At 42.1% G+C, this 23,357-nt stretch overlaps 1 protein-coding gene across 3 annotated transcripts in view; it reads left to right on the top strand.

The window, feature by feature from the left end:
* The window catches only part of UTRN (utrophin), a 573,989-nt gene that overhangs the window by 22,820 nt on the left and 527,812 nt on the right, over positions 1-23,357 (top strand).

Consider the following 23,357-nt stretch of genomic DNA (forward strand, 5'->3'; position numbering starts at 1 on the left):
AGAACTGTTGCATATTTTATTTATCTTTGTATTTTCTGAGATATTTTTGACTCACCCTAGAATGAACATCTGGATGGTAGATGATGGCAGCGGAAGATGAAGAATTAAGAAGTGGTTTTTGATTTGTAATATTTTTTAGTAGATATTATTAGTTGATGCCACAGTTGTTGACTGTATTTATCTCCCAAGGGCATAGGAAGCCCCCTTGCAGATATTACTCTAGCTAGCCTGATTGGGTGTTTGGGGAGGGAGAGAAGAGGTTAACAATAAATCCTGCAATGTGTGCAGAAGTTTTTACACTTGTGTTTCTGCATATTTTCTTAGAAAAAGGGTCCACAGTTTTCATTATATTCTCAAAGGAGACCTATGACATAATGAAAAGTTAAGTCTTGTTAGAGGAAGAGTGACATATTAGGGTTATGTCTTCATAATGTTTCTTTTTTTCTGAAATTAGATTGGCAGTTCAATACCCTGGCATGAGTTGACACTTTTGCTGTAACTCAAATTCTGGTCCTTATTTTACTTCTACTGCCTTGAAGCCACTCAAACAAAAGACCTGATTGCTAGAATTAGGGTGAGAAGACACAAAGTTTGAAGGGCAAAATTTCTGATAATGTTTGACCCAGTTTTGCATATAATGAATTTTTATTTGTTGATGAATCTTTCCCTTTTGTTGCTAAAAGTGGCAAATAATCAGACGTAGATTACTAATTAACAGTCTGCCTCAGGTTTTTTTTTTTTTTAATTAATGAAACTTGGGCTTCATCAAGCTCAGGTGGAATGGGTATCACAGTGCTTTATTTTTTCTGACATCAAAAGAAATTTCTTTGTCAAAGTGTAGATATGTTTGTTGTGACTGCCTTTTGTGTGGGTTGTTTTCTCCCAGCCCTCTCCTACTATAGGAGAGAGAGATAGTGGCCCTTTGCTCCTCATTCCACATTCAGACCAGATCCCCCAGCTGCAATCTCCTGCCATCGAGTTGCGTCACCAACTCAACCTCATTGGTGAGATGTCATTCCCTCCTCCCACTGCTCACTCTCATTTCTCAGTGAGTTTAGCTCTGTCACTGTCTCTAAAAGTTACTCTTGTTTTAGTGATTTGGGTGTAAACATTGATGATCCTTCTAATACTCTGTCCTCTTAATTTCTCCAAGTTCTCTTTCTAGTGATCTTGTCTCCCACTATGGTGGGTATATTCTGGCTAGACCAGGTCATTGTTTATGGTGGCAGCCCCTCTGTCATCTGAATTTAAGTGTCCCATTGTCTTGGTACTAGCATGGCTCACTGCAACCTCCGCCTCCTGGGCTCCAGCAATCCTCTCACCCTGGAGTAGCTGGGGCTATAGGCATGCGCCACCATGCCTGGCTAATTTTTGTATTTTTTTGTAGATAAGAGGTTTCATCATGTTGCCCATGCTGGTCTGAAACTCCTGGGCTCAAGCAATCCATCCACCTCAGCCTCTCAAAGTGTTGGGATTATAGGTGTGAGCCACCATGACCGGCTGACTTTGCCTACTCTTGTCCTAAGAAAATTGAAGCAAACCAAAGAGGAATCCAGAAACTCCAGTACCACATCTATCCTCAACCAGAACCCACCCAAGGCCACCCTAACCGTGTACATGGTACCCATCCTCCTTTACTTACTCAAGGGCACCTCCCTTCTCTCTTCTGCATCCCTATGATTTCCCCTTTAGTGGATCTGCTTACAAACATGCTATTGTTTTTCTTCTAGCAAAACTTCACTTTGATCCCACCTGTCTCTGTAGCTACCACGCCATTCCTCTGGTCCCCTTTATGAAAGAGCTCCTCAAAGATTGTATATATCAACATTTGCAGTTCCTCTCCTTTCATTCCCTCTTAAGACCACTCAAATCAGGCAGACCCCCTACCAGTCCAGTGAAACTGCTCTTGTCAAAGTTACTAGGGACCTCCTTGTTGCTAAATCCAGTAGTCAGTTCTCAGTCCTTACCTTATTCCCACCTCTCAATAGCATCAACACTGTTGATCACTCCCTCCTCCATGACGCTTTCTTCATTTGGCTTTGAGGACACCCCACACGCTCCTGGTTTCCCACCCATTATCTTTTGCTGATTCTTCCTCTTAATGTTGGAGGGTCCAGGACCCAGTCCTTGGACCTCCTCTCTGTCCCCACTGGTGCCCTTTGTCATCTCACCAGTCTCCTGGTTTAAATACTATCTGAATGCTGGCTCCAATTTCTATCTCTAGCCCAGACCTCTTCCTCTGAACTGCATGCTTGCATTTCCAGTTTACTTCACATCTTCTATGTTCAGATATGAAAATCTGAACTCCTGATCTCCCCTAAACCCCAAAGCTGATCCCACAGTCTTGCTTGTCTCAGATAAAGGCAATGTGATTCTTCCAATTGCCCAGACCCCCAGTTTTGGAGTCATCTTTGTAGTCCTTTCTTTCTCTTATACCCACATCCAATGCAGCAGATCCTGCTGGTTCTGTTTTCCTAATACTGAATTTATACAGAATCTGGTCATATTTTACCATCTCCACTGCTACTGCCCTGGTCTAGGGGACCATTGCTTTTTCCAGAATTTTCTCCTTACTCATCTCTCTGCTTCCTCCCTTGGCCCATGGAGGCTGGTCTGAACCCCGCAGTAGAGGGATCCTTTTCAAATCAGAAGTGGATATGTTGCTTTAGGTTTCCAAGTCTGCAGTGACTCCCCATTCCAGTTGTAATAAACGCAAAAGACCTTACAGTGATCTACAGGGCCCTGTTGATCCTGCCTGGCTTCATCTCCCTTTACTAGTTTGTGCTCATTATATGAGGCAGGCACCTCCCAGGTCAGGGCCTGAGCCCTCTTCTAGCAGATAACCTTATGGCTAACTCCTTCCTCTCAGAGAGCTACTGTGCCAGTCAATTAAAATAGCAAATCCTTCCCTCATTAGCACTCTCCACCCCCTTTATCCTGTTTCATTTTTTCCCATAGCACTTACTGGATTATGCTGATTGTCTTTTTCCACTAGAATGCAGGTATTTTGTCTAGGTTGAATCACTAGTATCTAGAACAGTGCCTGACACATAGTATTTGCTCAATAAATACATGTGTGCAGAAGCAACTCACATTTTTCATTGCTTTCCACAAGTGTGAGCCTGGGCAACATGGTGAAACCCCGTCTCTACAAAAGATATAAAAATTGGTCTGGGCGCAGTGGCTCATGCCTGTAATCCCAGCACTTTGGGAGGCTGAGGCAGGCAGATCACCTGAGGTCGGGAGTTCGAGACCAGCCTGACCAGCATCATGGAGCAACCCTGTCTCTACTAAAAATACAAAATTAGCCAGTCATGGTGGCTCATGCCTATAATCCCAGCTACTCGGTAGGCTGAGGCAGGAGAATCGCTTGAACCTGGGAAGCAGAGGTTGCAGTGAGCCGAGATGCGCCATTGCACTCTAGCCTGGGTAACAAGAGTGAAACTCCATCTCAAAAAAAAAAAAAAAAAAAAAAAGGCTGGGCATGGTAGTGCATGCCTGTGGTCCCAGCTACCTGGGAGGCTGAGGTGGGGGGACAGGGATCATTGGGCGTGGGGGGGGGCATGCCTGTAATCCCAGCTACTGGGGAGGCTGAGGCACGAGAATTGCTTGAACCCAGGAGGCAGAGGTTGCATTGAGCTGAGATCGTGCTACTGCACGCCAGCCTGGATAACAGAGCAAGATGCTGTCTCAAACACAAACAAACAAGTGTGCAATCCCTGAGAAAAATATCAGTTCAATCTTTGTTGTATCTTTATTGTCCTGATTGATTAGCTGCATGTCAGTCTTTGACTGTGTTTCCCAGATGCTCACGACAGATGACTTGATGTTGTTTTCAACAGGCAGTCATGAAATGAGCAGACTGAGGTCAGTGTAGTATAGATATTTGTCAGCGTGGTTGCCAGCTGCCTTTCCTCTTCTAAGATTGCCCTTTATTGTGTGATTATATTACATTTTTATTTGGCATGAAAATGCCCATTTAGTGAAATGATGGGGATCTTCCTATGAGATGAATTCTGGCATAAGAAGCTTTCTTCAGATTACTAAGCACTCTAAAAGGTCCCAGGTTATGGGGCTCTGGAAGGTAACGATGCGAATACTTCACTTGGTTATGTGATTTTTATTTTTGCCTTGGAAGTCTTTCTGCAAACAAGTCTTCCAGTAGAGGCTCATTTAGGAATGTGATGATGCATTGCTGATAGGTAGGATGTGGCTTTCTATACAGCAGGGTTTGGGGGGTGGGACTGGCAGGTGAGTAGCTCAACCCAGGCTTCTGAGGGTCCTTGATGTCTTTTGGAACACAATTTAAAAGTCACTGCTTTAATTGCTAAATTCTAGAAAACCTGGGTGCCCTATTTAAAAAAAAGAGTTTACCTTAGTGTCAAAGAGGAACTAGGTTCTAGTTTTAGCTCTGCAGATCACCAGCTGTGTGACCTTGAATATGTCACTCAAGCTGTCTGCACAATTAATTGATTTGTTTGTAAGGTAAGGAGTGTGGACTAGATGACCTCACACTGATCACTTTCTCAGCTCCAGAGAACCTAATTGTTAATGCTTAATCGTGAGAGCTGTGCTCAGGAAGGGCTGTGTTCTAGTACCTTCTTCCTCATCACTGTCATTTCAATATTATCTACACTGATCTTCGCAAATATTCTGCACACTTGGATTCTAACCTGCAATAGTGCTGTTGGGGTTATAGAAATATAGATTATATGATGGTATTTAGGATAAGCATTTTTATCTCTAAAATAAGTTAGATATCAAGGATGGCATGGTATTAGATTACACAATATTTGAAAAGAATAATAAGAAAAATCCTGCGGGATTTAAAAATCTTATTAGTACTCTTCTGTAGAAATACTTTAGGGAGTGGTTCAGACAGTATCAGGTGCTGTGGGTGTAAGCATGGCCACCTGCTAGCTCTGTGAACCTGGACAAATGGCTTAGCTGCTCTGTGCCTGAGTAAAGTAGAGATAGTAATAGCACCAACCTCCTCGTGTTGTAAAAAGTAAGTGAATTAACATATATAAAGCAATTTGGGGCCGGGCACAGTGGCTCATGCCTGTAATCCCAGCACTCTGGGAGGCCGAGACGGGCGGATCACGAGGTCAGGAGATCGAGACCATCCTGGCTAACACGGTGAAACCCTGTCTCTACTAAAAATACAAAAAATTAGCCGGCCTGGTGGCGGACATCTGTAGTCCCAGCTACTCGGAAGGCTGAGGCAGGAGAATGGCGTGAACCCAGGAGGTGGAGCTTGCAGTGAGCCGAGATTGCGCCACTGCACTCCAGCCTGGGCAACAGAGCGAGACTCTCAAAAAAAAAAAAAAAAAAAAGCAATTTGGAACATAGAAGCACTCAGTAAATGTAAGCCGTTACCTCCATACAAATAATTATTATAATGTGGGTTTATTTCTTTCCAGTCTTTTAAAATAAGCATGTAAAAATAGTTTTAATCATATTGCACTAGGAAGATTTGTTTTTATTTCTTAAATATATACAGAATTTCCCTTTTTCCGCTTCTTTATATTTAATAACAAGACATTCTAGGATAGACTAAGCCTTTTCATGGCTAATTGTCCTGTGGAATTCTTTTAGTTTTTCTCTTCCATGTTTATATATTTGATATGATTTTCTGGTAGAATTCTTGAAAAAATAACTGCATCACACAGTAGCTCTCCTCTCCCATTTTATTTTATTTTACTTGCTGAGGCTGGATACTATATTCTTTTGGCTGAAATCACCATAGTGGGTTCATAAAACTAATTTCCAGCCAGTTTATGTAGATCATTTGCAAATTTATTAGTTACAGAGCGGCTCCATGGGTGTACCAAAGAAACCTCAAAATACAGTGGCTCAAATAAAATCAGAGTTTATTTCTTTCTCTCCTTATAGTTCAGAGTTGGTGGGTGATGGAGGGTGGGAAGGTGGCTCCGCTTCATATGGTCTCTCAGGGATCCTGGTTCCTTCTCTCTTGTTCTGCCTTTCCAAAGTGTTGTTCCATCTTCTTGACGAGGCTTGCCCGTCAACACTACGTCAAGTTCTAGTCCAAGGAAAGAAAAAAGAGAAGTAAAAAATAAGCAATTTTTAAAAAAGTGCATGGCCCTCAGGTTGCATTCCTGATTTCTTTTCACATCCTACTGGCTGCTGCTTAGCCACGTGGACTCATCTTGCTGCAAGGGAGGTTGAGAAACAATGGCTTGTGCTGAGCTGGAACTGTGGGGATGGAGGAGAAGAGCAGGTTTCTGATACTGGAAAAAAAAAAAAAAGAAAATAGAAAGGAGAATGGATAATAATAAATACATATGCTTTTATAACAATTTCGTGGGCCAGGTTTGAATTTGGAATTCTCCAAGTCTTCGGATTCTATGACAGAACATGATGGTGGAGAGAGCTGCCCCCTGGCTCCAGTTTGCAGACTTTTCCCTTTGTCTGCCCATGCCGGCTCCATTTGACACTGGGAAGGGCTTTGCACCCAAGTTTGTGGTCAGTTGGCCAAGCACCCGTGGTCTCCTACTCTTCCCCACTTACAAACAGTAGTGTGGTCCACTCTTGCTTGGGAAAGAGCCCAGTGCTCATTTGAGCAGGGAGTACTAGGACCCTGTGCCTCTAGACCATGCTTTAGGACTTGCATATCCCCTTGGTCCTCTGATTTCTCTATTTCTGGGGGAGAGATGGGGATGGAAGAGGGTAGAGTAAGGCCCTCTAAAAGGCAGGATTTAAGGCAAGGTCCTCGCTTGTCTAGGTCTACAGGTGATGCTACAAAGAGAACGTTACATTGATTCGGTTCTTAAAATTTTCCCTTTTCCTCATGCTTCTGTTTCATTAATATTCATATTTACTTTTTATAATATACATGTTATATCTTTAATCCACTAGGAGTAGAATATTTGTAATGAAATGGAGTGCTGTTTTAATGGATGAGAAAGGTAGGGAGGGGCTCAGAGAGGGAGGCTGGAGAATATTCACTTATTTAGCTTAATGTTTTCAACAGCTTAAAAAAAAAGAAAAAACAACCTTTGAGTGGCCCTTGTGATTAAATGGCAGTTTGCCCAGACTAGAGGGAGCCAGTGTTGGGAATAAAAACTAAGATTCACTTTGAAAAATCTAGAAAAAAAATGACTACACAAGTCATAAGAATGTGCTTGGTGGCTTGGGTTGTCTGAGAGCAAGTGAAGTAGGGCGTGGGCCTGATTTCTGCATTCCCTCTCTGCTCAGCCTTTTAGCTCCTAACCCCATCCACTCCCTAGAGCTGGCCAGCCCAGACCCAGGACCTGGATGCTGACCTCTTCAGGGCTGAGCTGTTGCTGTGCTCAGACATCATGACAACTTGTTGATGGGAAATGTAGCTGAAAGTCTAGCACAAAAAGCTGCTCTTGGGTTGGCCAGCAAACCTCCTTCATGGTGAAACTCTCCATCCCTTATCCAAATCCTTGGGACCACATATGCTTCAGAATTTATGATTTTTCTTTTTCCCATTTCAGAAGGGCTATGGCCCATATGCCCTATGTTACATAAAGCCTCCAGAGGAGTTTGGGACAGTACCCTATCATCCAATATCTTCATAATTCTGCAGCAAAATGTATGAATATTTACACTAAGTGGAACACAAACAGAGTTATAAATAGCCTCAGGTCAGTTCAGGTCACGTTTTGCTGCCAAATGGGTTATGAAAAAAGCCTTTGGTTTCCAGAGCTTTTCAGATCCTGGCATTGTGGATAAGAGATTGTGCACCTGGTATGGTGACTGCTTTCTCAGTGTCTATTTGGTGCCATTTTACGTGTATTGCATTTGAAGTACTCACAACAAATATACATATATATATACCTCTCTCTCTATTTTTTTCCTTATTTATTTATTTATTTATTTACTGTTTTAACAGCTACGGAAACAGGTTTCATGAGCTCGAATGGCTTACACAAGATCAAGAGGAGATGATCTCCTTTGCAAACAGAGGCCAGGACCCAGGGCCTGGGCACTTAGTGGGCTATAAGAGTTTCTAATTTGCTTCTTTGAAGCATTGGAACATAAGCCAAGCTGCAGAATCCTGTTTCACATTTAATGGTAGCTGAAAGACAATACCGCAGTAAAAGTGCCATAGGATGTAATTATCCTAACATTGTTTCTTAAGAAAAGGCATCTTAAGTTCAACCAGCGGGGTCAGGAAGTGGGGTCCTTGGCCTGACCAGTGGCTTATCTTCCTTCCTGGAGGGCTGGCAGGGGCAGTAGGTCAGTCAGGGCACTGTTCCAGGACCCAGTGGCAGTGTGGGCAGCACTGTGGTGAGACGGGAAGAGAGGAAGGAAGGTTCGGGTGCTTGATGTGCATCGAAGAGGTCAGGGAAGGGGGAATTGGCTACTGGCTGAGGTTCTGACACTAGTTGGACAGGGCCCGATGCCAAACTCTTGTTCCTGTTCTCACCTAGAAATTGCCGTTAGTTAATGCTGCTGCTGGGCATTATTTTAACTTAGACCAAGGCAGCCCTTTTGCGTGGGCAATTAGATAACGGCACCCACTCTGGAGAGACACAGTCTGATGGACACACTACTTCGTGGGCTGTGCCTCTGTGCAAAGCAAAAGGTGTTCTTTCCTCCGTGCCGCTGTGCTGGCTGGATTTCAGCCTCGTTTGCCACCTTGGCCTCGTGCCTTCATGCAGTGGACAGATTTCAGGCAGCTTGGCATTAGTAGGAATCTACCTGAAAAGCACTTTATATGTGTTTGAATCCTTGGCATGATTTGGTGACGATCTGGCAGAATAGGTATTACCATGATTTGACAGATGAGAACGTCATGGCGCTGTGAACTGCTGACGGTCGCCTCAGGGCTCCATTGCTATCTGGACAGGAGGACAGGACCGTTCCCTGTAACCTCCCTCCTTCAAAATGGAAGAGGCAGCCGGAGGATTTCAGGATACATTTCCCTCAGTTGTTTCATTCTGCACTACCTTCTCATCTTTTATGGTTGTATTAAAAAGTGGGGCCTGGCACAGTGGCTGACGTCTGTAACCCCACACTCTGGGAGGCCAAGGCAGGAGGATTACTTGAGGCCAGGAGTTTGAGACTAGCCTGGGAAACATAGTGAGACCCTGTCTCTGCAAGAAAACAAAAAAAGTCTCTAAAAAACAAAACAACGGATAGACTGATGTTGGTTCCTATTTGGATATATGAGGCAATTGGTGGCTCTTACTGACCCCATAGCTCTCATTCAGGTGGTTTGTGTGATAGTGGGCACAATGTTGGTGCCAACTGAGTTGAGAAATGCTGTCATGTTGAAAGAAAGCATCGGAAATGAGAGGGTCTGGGTAAATACATTAGTAGTATAGCTGTTGCTTTGTTTGCAATCTCTTCACTTACATTACTTTCATTTAAAATTAACCATAATCTGTTAAACTTTTACTTCCAATAATGTATGGGTTCAGGAGTCTTAGCCAAAGTCAATGTTTTTCACAGGAAGTATCTGGATATACATTAACTTTTAAAATTGTAACCAGTTAGTTTCACTATAAAAGTTAGCAAAGTGTGAATGAATTGATCGCTTGCTAATCTGGAGCACATAAGGGAAATTAATTTTAGATGGAGAAAATATTTCCTAAAATAACAGAGGGAGGCAGAGAGCTAGGTGTATGTGTTGGGCCTTTCAAATATATTATTTCATTTACTCCCTACAATAATTTTATGGGGAAGATATAATTGTCAGTGTTTCATAGATGAGGATATGCTTGTTATTAGTTAGGACTTAGAGTAAGTTTTTTGTCATATTTAAAAAATGCCCCATCTAATTCTGAATTCTTACAGAGAGCTACATAGGAAGTAGGATTTTGAAAAAACAAAAATCAACAACAATGCAGAGAGGAAGAAATGAGTGGATTGGTAAGATAAGGCCATGGGTAGTTCACAGAAACTGCTTGCTTTCTCTAACGTGCTTGCTCTGCTTGTTAAACTTTGGATGCATATTTGTCTCAAAGCGTCATATTAGACAAAGCAATAAGAAAATGGTTAGTTTTAAGATCGACATAATTCATAAATTCTCACAAATACATTTGATAAAATAAGGCAGTTTTTGTTTCTCCTGGTCCTGAGGCCCCCCAAAACTCAGAACCTCATAAATAGGACAGCGAATGATACGGAGGAAGCTATTTCTTCAGCTACATGTGATAATCTAGATTAACAGAACTCTCATTTGTGGCATCGCATATTGTAAACCAGTTACAGTACAGAAAATCATTTTAACAAAAGAGAGATTGCAGGAAGTTTGCCAATGATTTGCCTTAATCCTGGAGCCAATTTAAACATTCCAATCTGATATATATATTTATTTTATTTTATTTTTTTGAGATGGAGTCTTGCTCTTGTCAGAGTGCAGTGGGGCCATCTCGGCTCACTGCAACCTCTGCCTCTCGGGTTCAAGCAATTCTCTTGCCTCTACCTCCTAAGTAGCTGGGATTACAGGCACCCACCACCATGCCTGGCTAATTTCTGTATTTTTAGTAGAGATGGGGTTTCACCATGTTGGCCAGGTTGGTCTCGAACTCCTGACCTCAAGTGATCCACCCACCTCGGCCTCCCAAAGTGCTGGGATTATAGGCATGAGCCACCGCACCCAGCCCCAGTCTGGTATCTTGATAAATTACCAAATTTCTGTAATAGAGATTAGTACCTTCTCTTACCTTTCTTTTTATAAATTAATTTTTTAAAATAGTCCTCAGACTTTCCTGTTAAGGAACCCTTTGATAGTTGATCATACTGCATGGTACTTTTTCCATTGCTTTATATAAATTTCTGCTCTCACAGTCAGTAAATCTGAACATAAGCATTTCTTTCTGGGCTTTGTTCTGTCCTTTCCTTTCCTGGAAATAGCTTCCAGATGGGATTGTTTTCTTTTGACAAACCTCACGACTGTATGTTTCACCATTTTTTGACCTATTATCTCTTTTTGAGTTTCATTTTCGGCTTAGGTACTCTGCCTGTAGGATTTTTTTTTTTTTTTAACACCCTGTGATATATACTGAAAATACTTTGCACTGTTAAAAGCCTGTACAATAATACTGTTAACGATGAAGTGCTGTGGACTTCTCTGTAACTCCCAGTTCTTCAAGGGAAAATTTTCCTTCAGTGTATTCCATCTTTCTTACTTCTTCAAGTTTATTTAGGGAATACCAAGAAATAAAGTGTTGCTTAGTTTAATTCCTTTATAATGTCTTTATTTTTATTTATTTATTTATTTTCTGAGATGGAGTCTCACTCTGTTGCCCAGGCTGGAGTGCAGTGGTGGGATCTCGACTCACTGCAAACTCTGCCTCCTGGGCTGAAGTGATTCTTGTGCCTCAGCCTCCTGAGTAGCTGGGATTACAGGTGCCTACCACTACGCCTGGCTAATTTTATTTTATTTTATTTTTGAGACTGAGATTCGCTCTATCGCCCAGGCTGGAGTGCAGTGGCGTGATCTCGGCTTACTGGAACCTCTGCCTCCCGGGTTCAGGTGATCCTCATGCCTCAGCCTCCTGAGTAGCTGGGATTATAGGCACCTGCCAGCACGCCTGGCTAATTTTTGTATTTTTAGTAGTGATGGGGTTTCATCATGTTGGCCAGGCTGGTCTTGAACTTCCGACCTCAAGTGATCTGCCTGCCTTGGGCTCCCAAAATGCTGGGATTACAGGTGTGAGCCACTGCGCCTGGCCTGTAATGTCTATTGAAAATAAATCTAGCTGGGCATGGTGGCTCATACCTGTAATCCCAGCACTTTGGCAGGTGTAGGCAGGCAGATTGTTTGAGCTCAGGAGTTCAAGACCAGCCTTAGCAACATGGTGAAACTCCTCTCTACAAAAAATACAAAAATTAGCTGGGTGTGATACCCGCACCTGTGGTGCCAGCTACTTGGGAAGCTGAGGTGGAGGGATCACTTGAGCCTTGGAGGTCGAGGCTGCAGTGAACTATGGTGGTGCCACTGCACTCCAGCCTGGTTGACAGAGTGAGACCCTGTCTCAAAATAAAACAAACAAAAATAAATTTGCTTAAAATTTTTTTGAGTTAAAGTTAATTTTTATAATATTTAGGTTTTTTTTTTCCTCATTATTCTTTCACATTTTTCCAAGTTAAGGTACATGAATTTTACTCTTTTAATGTTGTGGCCCAGGGTAGTCTGTCTGCCAATCAGGCTGTTAAGTTGTGGGTCTGACATTTTCCTTGGAAGTGCTGTTTTTGGGCATGTTAGACTTTCTGTACTTGTGTGTTGCCTTTTGGCAGAGACCTCGACACTTAAGGATTTCTTGATAAAATGACAAATTGTTTCATGAGGCATTTACTTGGTACTAGACATTTAGATGATTGTTTCTCAGAATAACTTGGTTGACTAACATCTTTCTGCTTCCTGTCGTCATGATCACTTCTGCAAAGGACGAAGCCTAGTACATTTTCTGGTAGAATTTTATATACCATAAGATTTAGTCGAAACATTGTATGTTTCTATCTTCAGTTTTTGGTCCCAAGTTATTTTAAGTAATTTTTTTTTTTCTGTTGCCCAGGCTGGAGTGCACTGGCGCCATTTCGGCTCACTGCAACCTTGATCTCCTGGGCTCAAATGATCCTCCCATCTCAGCCTTCAGAGTAGCTGAGACCACAGGCACATGCCACCATGCCCGGCTAATTTTTGTACTTTTTGCAGATACAGGCTGGTCTCAAACTCCTGAGCTCCAGTGATCCGCCTGCCTCACCCTCCCAAAGTGCTGGGATTATAGGCATGGGTCACCGTGCCCCGACTTAAGTACATTTTTTTTTTTTTTTTGAGACGGAGTCTTGTTCTGTCACCCAAGCTGGAATGTAATGGCGTGATCTTGGCTCACCGCAACCTCTGCCTCCCAGGTTCAAGCAATTCTCCTGCCTCAGTCTCCTGAGTAGTTGGGATTACAGGCACGTGCCACCACGCCCGGCTAATTTTTGTATTTTTGGTAGACATGAGCTTTCACCATGTTGGCCAGGCTGGCCTCGAACTCCTGACCTCGTGATCTGTCCGCCTCCGCCTCCCAAAGTGCTGGGATTACAGGCGTGAGCCACCGTGCCTGGTCTTTAAGTAAATTTTTAAAGGTGTAAATTCTGCGGACTCGGATAAAAATAATTATTCTATTATGTTTTAACAGATCGTTAGAATTGTGAAGATTAAATGAGTTCAAAGTATTTGGCTAATATTGTTAGAGGCTGTTGCTTTTGTTATTATTATTACTATTACTATTATGTCCTGGCTTCATTCCCGCCCTCTCTTTCCCTCTTTGCATCATTGCCTCTGACTATCTCCAGGCTGCTGATAGTGAGAGGGGACGTCTCCCAATCCAGGTTACCAGGTCTGGATGAATGGACTCTGACCCATGTTTCTGGCCACTGGAATTTTGCCTTTGTGAATATTATAAATAGTAATACGTATACAAAGAATGATTATGAAATAATCAATTATAAATTGATTGGAATGTGTCTGATGCTCAGACATACACACACAATTTGACATTCTGGTTAGATTTCTCTGTGCAGGAAGCAAGGGAACAACAGAGCAGTGAGAAATCAAAGGAGAGAAGGGTATTCTGGGGCAAAAGACAGTTTCCATAGGTAGAATTACAGAGATAAAACCATTAATCAAAAAAAAAATAGTGCACCACTCACTCGATTTTTCCACCCCTTCTTTTCAGTCGTGGTCTGAGCTTTCGCATTCAGGTTGATGATGAACTAGCATGTGCCTCATTTAATACTGGGAACTTTTATTTACCTGAGTCTGCTTTTTGAAATCTGTTAAGTGTTGAGATTCTATCTGCACCTTATTCACCAGATTCACTTATTGTCTTTCCCTGCTAATGGGGATGGAGTGGGGGGAGGTGCTCGTGGCAGGCACTCAGACGAGCTCACTGTGCAGCAGTGGTTCTAAGGGCACAGCTGTTTGGAATCAGCTGATAATTTTCAAGCATCTCTATCTCATTATATTAAACACAGTTGCGCACGTTTAGTGGTTGCTTAATTTTAACCTGAAACACTGTATGAAATAATTTGATGTATAAGAAGTATTGTAATAAGAAGAGTAGCTTAATGGTTTTTCATGTTTTCTATGCCAGCCACTATTTAACCATTTTACTATTTACACACACACACACACACACATATCCATATACACCCATATCTGGGTATATGTGTTTGTCTATATACATACATATATGTGCATGTACACACATATATAAATTCTTTTGATCCTCACAATAACCCTATAAAAGAGGCACTTCTATTATCGCCTTTTTACAGTCAGGAAGCCAAAGCAGAGAGTGGTTAAGTAGCTTGCCCAACACAGGTAATGAGGGACAGAGCTGGAATTTAAACCCAAGTGGCTGTGCCATACCTTTTTTTTTGTTTGTTTTTTGAGACAGAGTCTCGCTCTGTCACCCAGGCTGGAGTGCAGTGACATGATCTCAGCTCACTGCAGTCTCCCCCTCCCAGGTTCAAGCGATTCTTCTGCCTCAGCCTCCTGAGTAGTTGGGATTACAGGCGTGTACCACCGTGCCCGGCTAATTTTTGTATTTTTAGTAGAGACGGGGGTTTCACCATGTTGGTCAGGCTGGTTTCGAACTCCTGACCTCGTGATCTGCCCACCTTGGCCTCCCAAAGTGCTGGGATTACAGGCCTGAGCCACTGTGCCTGGCCTTTTTTTTTTTTTTTTGAGATGGAGTTTTGCTCTTTTGCTCTATTGCTCAGGCTGAAGTGTAGTGGCGTGATCTCCGCTCACTGCAACCTCTGCCTGGGGTTCAAGCGATTCTCCTGCCTCGGCCTCCCAAGTAGCTGGGATTACAGGTGCCTACATTCACGCCTGGCTAATTTTTGCATTTTTAGTAGAGATGGGGTTTCATCATGTTGGCCAGGCTGGTCTCGAATTTCTGACTTCAAGTGATCCACCCGCCTCGGCCTCCCACAGTCCTGGGATTACAGGCGTGAGCACCCGGCTGCCCATACTCTTAATCACTACCCTGGAGTACTTCTCAGTGCTGAGCCTCTAACTCCAAGCAAATGATAATTAAATAATTACCACAATATGCCCAAAGTTATTTTATTACAAGCAAATTTATGAAATGATGCAGTTTTTTTCACATGGAAACTGGTTTCTTTTGTTTACCTTGGATGGATGTTTGTTTGGGAGTTGGCTGTTTTCATTTGTTAAAGAAATATTTTAGTTGGGTGTTTGTATAGCAAGTGATCTTGGTGGCTCCCTGCAGTGTGTCCTGCACTGGTGAGCACCTAGTGAGCATTCACTGAATGTATCTGATGGATTTACCACACTCATCTGTGAACCTGTAGCTCAGCTAATCCCCCTAAACCTGTGAGTGGCTCCTTTCAGCTGCCCTGCAGGGGACTTTGTGGAGCAAGAATTTATTTTGACCACCAAACTACCCTTGTGAATCATCACCAAGAGCTTCTCTCGTTCTCTAGTAGGATTTGGAAATTGAAGACACTTTGACTCAGAAATACCTTCCACACAGGGACTCATTAAATGAAACTAACATCCTGGTGGGCAAAGTGTAGGAGAAAAAGTAAAAGTGGATTTCGGCCGGTCACGGTGGCTCACGCCTGTAATCCCAGCACTTTGGGAGGCTGAGGCGGGCGGATCATGAGGTCAGGAGATCGAGACCATCCTGGTTAACATGGTGAAACCCCGTCTCTACTAAAAATATAAAAAATTAGCCGGGCGTGGTGGCGGGTGCCTGTAGTCCCAGCTGCTCAGGAGGCTGAGGCAGGAGAATGGCATGAACCCGGGAGGCGGAGCTTGCAGTGAGCCGAGATTGTGCCACTGCACTCCAGCCTGGGTGACAGAACGAGACTCAGTCTCAAAAAAAAAAAAAAAAAAAAAAAGTGGATTTCATGGGCCATTGTGAGTCACTGTCTTGAGCAGTGCTTTGTACATGGTCTCAGGAAAAAAAAAAAAAAGTGGATTTCATGGGCCATTGTAAGTCACTGTCTTGAGCAGTGCTTTGTACATGGGGACTCCATCCATGTATAAAGGATTAGTGAGCAGTATACACATAGGGAAATATGTAGGGAGTGTGTGATTCTGATCTTTTTAGAGGCAAATCCAGTTTAAATGTGGAGAGTGGCACTATTTTGGCTTCCTAGCAATTCAAGTTCTAATGCTTACATTTAAGTAACAAAGATGTTTGCATTGATGAAGCATAACCTTGGCAATTCTTAAATTTGGGGATTGGATTGACTATACATCCTTCAGTAAGCTATTAAATCATCATGACCACTAGGTAAATGGTGGATTAACTACTATAAAGATTATTTATGAGTTTTCCAACATCATTCATCTCCATCCCCTTATCAAGACTAATAGACAAATGATTATCATTTGAATGAGAGCCAGAAGAGCCCTCCCTCCCTCCAGTTAATGATGGGCTGGAAAAGAGCAAGGAGATCACTTTTTGTGATAATCTGTTTTAAATGTTAGGGGATTTTAAATATTCTTGCATCAGAATCTATGAAGCACAACATTAATATTTATTTTGCCTAAAAGTTTGCAGTCATTTAGTAGCAATTACTTTTATCTTTTTCTTAAGCTTTCTCAGAAATATTAAGGTTTAAAGAAAATAAAAGAAAGAACACTTTATTAAAATTTCTTTCTCTTGCTTGTTCTCTCTTTCTCTTGCTTGTTTTTTTGGTCGTATATTAAACATATATCACGATGTGGGCAAAATATTTTTTACAAGCTTCTTGACTGCCAGGGGATTAATCAAACTGGCTGTATGTGTCCTTTTAAACCAAGTAATTTGAGCGAAAGCTTGCAATTTTATGAATATGCTGGAAAATCTTACCTTTATTAGCTTGAGAAGTTTTCCCCATCCTTAGGTAGCCAAAGACAATTTTACTCGGTTTTGTGGGGAACATTGGTATCAGATGTGAAGTTCTTTCTGATCTACAAGGTGGTCTTAAAATTATTTCTGCATTTCACCATATTACTATCAACGACATTTGTTTTCCTTTCAGCCAGGATGAGAATTGCTATCTGTTTTCGGAACTTAGAGGCAGACCTTTATGGGTGAGAGAAAGCTGAGCATTTGGGTTCTAGAAACCTTTACATTGGGTGTATTTTTATTTCATTGTTAATATCTCGATATAGATTTGCTTTAATACATATAGGTGAACTTTGAGTTTCTGTATTTATTTTGGCACACATTTTTAGAGATAAAATTTATTTAAATTTTTAATAAAACATTAATGCAATTTAGGATTTTTAGTACATAAAGTAAAAGTAAGTCTGCATCGAGGTCCCCAAATAGCAACTGTAATTTGGCTGTATTGATTTACCAAGTCTAAAGTAAAATTTCACATTTGAAAATAAAGGAAAGGAAATGTAATTTTATGCTATGACTATAAAATTTCTCTCTATAGGAAATCATTGCATATTTCAAATTGGACTTAATCATAAAGAGAATAATTAACTGACAGTTACAGCTGATGTTATTAATATTACTGTCCAAATTCTGGGTTTGACCATAAAATATTTAGCAAGACTATCTTTTGGAATTCAAGACTATGAGAACCATGTCTTGCTTGCACACTGCTCCATGTGAAACTCAGTGCCAGGCTCATGGAAGTGGGACCATTTTAGGAATCTTCCTATGTATAAATTAAAGAGAGCAGAACTTACAGTTAAAAGTGATAGAGCAATTTGTGTTTATCATTGCTTGCTGTCATGTTGCTACTATAATTACAATAAGAGAACAAAAAGGAATAAACTCCTGTGGTCAAAGGGAAGTGGAAATGAAATAACCATTGATGGGGAAGAAAGATGATGGTGGAGTGGCTTTCTCATGCATCTCACAGATTTTGCAAACCCTCTGATTGAAAGTTGCCAGTACTGTTTGAGGTTGGGTCAGGGGAAAGTGGGAGAAGTTTGAAGCTGAAAACTGAGAGTTTGGTTGAGAATCTTTAAACAGCGCACTTTGACTCTCAGAGCTTTCCCCTTCTTCCTCACCTGCACAGGAGAACAGAGATTTATATATTTTTTCTGGAAAAACTGAACTCCGACTTGGGATCTTTAGCCCAGAGAGCATGGCAAGGCTCTGAATAGACATCAGGAAGATTAACTGACACCAGGAGGTCCCCCAGTTCCTGAAGCTATACCTGTCTGCCATGGCTTGAAGTGTCCCCCAAAGTTCATGTGTTGGAAAGTTAATCCCCAGTGCAACAGTGTTTGGAGGTGGGGCCTAAAAAGAGGTGATTAGGTCATGAGAACTCTGCTCTCTCTCTTGAATGGATTAATGTCATTATTGCAGGAGTGGGTTAGTTATCTTGAGAATGGCCTTGTTATAAAAGTGAGTTTGACTCTCTCTTGCTTACTCGCTGTCAGTGTATCCTGCTGTTTCATCTTTCTCCATGGGATGATGTAGCAAGAAAGCCCTCAGTAGATGCCGGTGCCATGCTTTTGGACTTCCCATCCTCCAGATCCTTGAGCCAAATGAATTTCTGTTCATTATAAATTACCCAGTCTGTGGCATTCTGTTGCAGTAGCATAGAATGGACTAAGACAGCCTCCCATCGCCGATCAGCCCCCAATTAAAGAGTGCTTTTACTGGGAGTGCCGTATAGTTACAGCATGTAAATTGATTACCTTACTTTGAGCCTGCCAGTTGGTAGATGACACCCAAGCCTATGCATTGTTGAGCCTCATTTTGAAATGGTAAAGGCTCCTAGGAGTCAGCAGATGTTTGAAAGCCTCCACCGATAGAGCCTACATTAACACAAACAAAAGGAAGGAGCCACTTAGGGGAAACAGGAATGTGGCGTGTATCTGCAGAGAAGTAGGAAAATAATTGTGTCTTTGAAACAAGAACAGAATGTGATTAAAAAAAAATCACAGAATTAGAAAGAGATCTTGGAAATTAAAAGTGTGATATCAGAAACAAGATCTCAAGTAGAGATTGGAAGAGTGGATATAAAAGTGGTAAGTAAAAAAAGTCTTATAAATAATGTCTGACTTGCAATCAGGAAGGAGCTTTATAAGCATAGTATTTAGAAATGCATAATCTATTGTCAGAAGAAACAGATAACAGAGGAAAGGGGACGCCTAAGCCTACTGCATTGTGTTATCATCTTATTTTATTGAAAACAAACTTAAGTGTATTTATTACTTGGATAAAAATTGAGAAATATATAATGAGATTGACTGTAGAGATCATTTTATTAAAAAATTTTATTGATAGTACAGAAAATGCTGTACTTTTTTTTTGGCAATTTCGTAAAGCTCTGTGAATAACATGGTTCTTTAGTTTTTTTTTTTTTTTTTTTTTTGGTAGCCCTCTTTTCTCAGCACCAAATTCTTGCTGTTGTTAGGCACGGTGATCCTAATATTTTTTATACTTTCTGCCAGGCCTGAGAAGCTTCATGGCTTTACAAATCATCTAAATCATCACATTGTGTGTGTGGCTGTAAATATCCAAATTATTTTGAGGCAAGTTTCTCCTCTGATGTGACGGCCACGTATTTTCCTTATTGCTGGTGATGATGGCAGTGTTTTCTGTGAGACATTTTACACTTGTGGTATATTTAGCTCACTAGTAATGAATTACAAATGCAAGAAACTTGGAATCCTGAATGAGTACTAGGAGCGAGCTGACTTTCAAGCTGAAATGGTCTCTTTCCAACATTTTCTGACTGATACACCACATTTAATAGTAAGTGGCTTCCTTCTGCTCTTCTCCATCACTTGCAACCATGGATAGCTCTGTGGTAACACAGACCCTCACAGAATCTTAGATCTGGAAGATGCTTTAAGGGGCCAACCAGTCCAGTTATTTTCCCCTATCCCTGAGGAATCCCACTCAAGGAGGGAGAAAATGATTTTCTCAAGATGCAACTGTTCCTATGAGATGACTAGGGGTCCGAACTTGGCATTCTTTCTGCTTCTCTAGGCCACCTGGACCTGAAGGACAGTTCTGACTTTCCTTCAAATCTCATGCCATTGTTGATGCTCGTCTGGTGGATTTGTGCCTGAGAAGGGATGTTTCGGGAGGGATTTTAGGCTTCTGTTTGCTGTGTGAAGTCGAGGGGGTTTTGTGAATATTCTGTAAGAGATGTGACGCCTGTGGATGAAAGCAGACAGATGAGGCCGACCTTGGGCTTGGAGTCTAAGTTTTAGAGACAGAAAACAGGGAGTGGGTGAAGGAGAGGGGAAATGGGAGGAGGAGAAGGAGGAGGGGTGCCAGGATCATTTCTTTTCCTGTTACGCATTTTCCTTTTGGCGGGAGAGAGTGAGAAAGCTCCTGAATGTAACTGGAGCTGCTGAACTGAACTGGTCAGAACCTGTCCTAATTTGCGTAAAAGAAATGCTGTGGTATTTGTTTTTCCAGAGAAGCCCATATAACGCAACCAGGGCCTGCTGGCTGCTCTCGAGGTTCTGCAGAGCTTGGTTTTGGTGTCTTCTCTGAGCCTGTTTTCTGCTGAGGCAGCCCCTGGGTGTTGCCCACTGGCCTAACTCCCTCCAGGCTCGGCCTTTCCCGTCTCATCAAAGCTCTTTTTTCCCTGGATTTTAATGGTTGGCTGATTAAAGCAGTTCATAGTAAGGTGTTAATTATAACTCTTTCGGGTGGTTATGTGCATATATTCACAGAGTTGTTACAGAAGTAAGGGGGCCGGGCTGCTCGTGGTGGCTCACGCCTGTAATCCCAGCACTTTGGGAGGCCGAGTGGGTGGATCTCCTGAGGTCAGGAGTTCGAGACCAGCCTGGCCAACATGGCAAAACCCGGTCTCTACTAAAAATAACAAAAATTAGTTGGGCATGGTGGCGGGTACCTGTAATCCTAGCAACTCAGGAGGCTGAGGCAGGAGAATCACTTGAACCCGGGAGGCGGAGGTTGCAGTGAGCCGAGATCACACCATTGCACTCCAGCCTGGGCAACAAGGGCGAAACTCTGTCTCAAAACACAAAACAAAACAAAACAAAACAAAACAAAACAAAACAAAAAACAATGGAAGTTAGATGGGGCTGAATTTCCAACTGCGAGGCTAGAACTAGGACAACACTGTGAGGGAAATCAGAGTGTAATACATTCCTCAATCCCACCTGTCTACTATCGCAACCCCACCTGTCTGCTATCCTCCCTTTGCAAGCCCAGGGCCTTAATGGTTCAAGGATGAGTCTTTCTAGAAAAAAGGGGGAGAAGTTTCTTTCCTTTTTTTTTTTTTAAACAAAAGAAAAACAAACGTGTTTATTAAGATATGCGTAGTGCATACACATGGGAGTACCCAGACATGAGTAATTCAAAGGGTTGGTTAGAACTGGGCTTATCTAGCATCTTAACAAAGGAACAATAACTTTTTAGAGAGGTGATGAAACAAAGGAAAATGACTTTAAGCTTCCAGGTGTTACCAGAAGTTTCTTCAAATCAAGAATATTCTTAGGAGTGTCACGGGTGTCTAATAGTTGAACTGTTAAGTAACTCTTAAACTTGTTAATGTCTCTTGGGAATTTCTTCTTTTAGAGTTGTTTTGTATTAAAACCAAGGAAATAAATATCTTTATTTGTTTTAAAAATAGTATCTTAATTTATTAATTTTGTTTATTTTGCACTGACTTTTTAAGGAAATATTATTTCCTTTTACAATGAGTAAAAATACATTCATTCAGAACAAAATATAATTGTTTCTTGGTGCATCAGATGTTTATATCTTGTGATAGTGATCTGTTAATAGATCAGGGTTTTTATTCTTTATCTTCATCCCCCCTTCATTGCCCCCATAGACTCCTTCGGCAGTTCAGTGAAGCCAGACAAATTTTTTTTTGAGACAAAGTCTCGCTGTGTTGCCCAGCCTGGAGTGCAGTGGTGCGATCTTGGCTCTCTGCAACCTCTGCCTCCCAGGTTCAAGCAATTTTCCTGCCTCAGTCTCCTGAGTAGCTGGGATTACAGGTGTGAGCCACTGTACCCAGCTAATTTTTTGTATTTTTAGTAGAGACGGAGTTACACCATGTTGGCCAGCCTGGTCTTGAAGTCATGACCTCAGGTAATCTCCCTGCCTCGGCCTCCAAAAGTGCTAGGATTACAGGCGTGAGCCACCGCACCTGGCCTTTTTTTTTTTTTTTTTTGAGATGGAGTCTCACTCTGTCACCCAGGCTGGAGTGTAGGGGCGCGATCTCAGCTCACTGCAACTTCTGCCTCCCGGGTTCAAGCAATTCTCCTGCCCCAGACTCCCAAGTAGCTGGGACTACAGGCGCATGCCACCATGCCCAGCTAATTTTTGTATTTTTAGTAGAGACGGGATTTCACCATGTTGGCCAGGATGGTCTTGATCTCTTGACCTTGTGATCCGCCTGCCTCGGCCTCCCAAAGTGCTGGGATTACAGATGTAAGGCACCGCACCCAGCCTGACAAATATTTTTAAATGCATAAAATAGAGTACATGGCATTCATGCATACAGTTACCAAAATACTGAAAAAGTCTGTGAGAGAGTAGTATTTGCTGTTTCATTAGTGTGTTCAGTAAGAACTTCTAGCATCTCTAACCTCTGTACTCTTCTGAAATAACAACAAGCCAAATGGTATTTTCAAGATACCTGCTAGAGTTGTAAGGTGATGTGAAAATGGTTATGATTTTTGCTGGTGACACAGTCAAAGCTACCACTAATAATGTGTTTTGTGATCTGCCATCACAATGGAAGGAAATGCAAATTTCTGTTAGAGGTCAGTGAAAAGATGTAATTGCTTTTCCTGTCCAAGTTCATGGACCCCCTGCCTGGTAATAACCCCTGATAACGATGATGGCTTAAAATGAATATTTGTTTCCTTAAACCTCAGCAGTGGCAGCAGTGTGCCACAGAGTGTTTCAAAAGAGACAACAATTTTAAATGGAAAGTAGTCTTGGGTGAATGCCCCATATGCCAGGCACTGCCCTGGGTGTAGTTGACAAAACTGATGAGCTCTATGATGGCATCTGGCCTCTTGAGTGTGTAGACTAGTACGAGGACCAGACATCCAATTGCAGAGCATACAAATAGTTGTTTAACTGCTTAGAGGGTAGACATTCTGCAGTGCTGTCATGGCAAATCACTCGGGGACTTCATAGGGACCTGGAATGAATGATAGTTTGAGTGGTCAGGGAAGGCCTTCTTGAGGAAGCTATTCAAGTCCATAGTTCAAGGTGGTGGAGGGCACTGGCTGAAGGCAGAGCTGTGTGCAGGCTCTAAGCTGGCAGAACTTGGCCCACAGAAAGCCTGATTGAGGCCAGTGATTGGGAGTGAAGTGAGCAGAGGGCTGTGGATTAAAATTGGCAGAAAGATGCAGTCTGCATTTCACTCAGTAGTATTTCTTATCCTGATTGAAGGGGCATGGTTTACCTCTTAGTTTGAGG

This window comes from Pongo abelii, chromosome 5 (genome assembly GCF_028885655.2).
Source record: "Pongo abelii isolate AG06213 chromosome 5, NHGRI_mPonAbe1-v2.0_pri, whole genome shotgun sequence".
Classification (NCBI taxonomy): Eukaryota; Metazoa; Chordata; class Mammalia; order Primates; family Hominidae; genus Pongo; species Pongo abelii.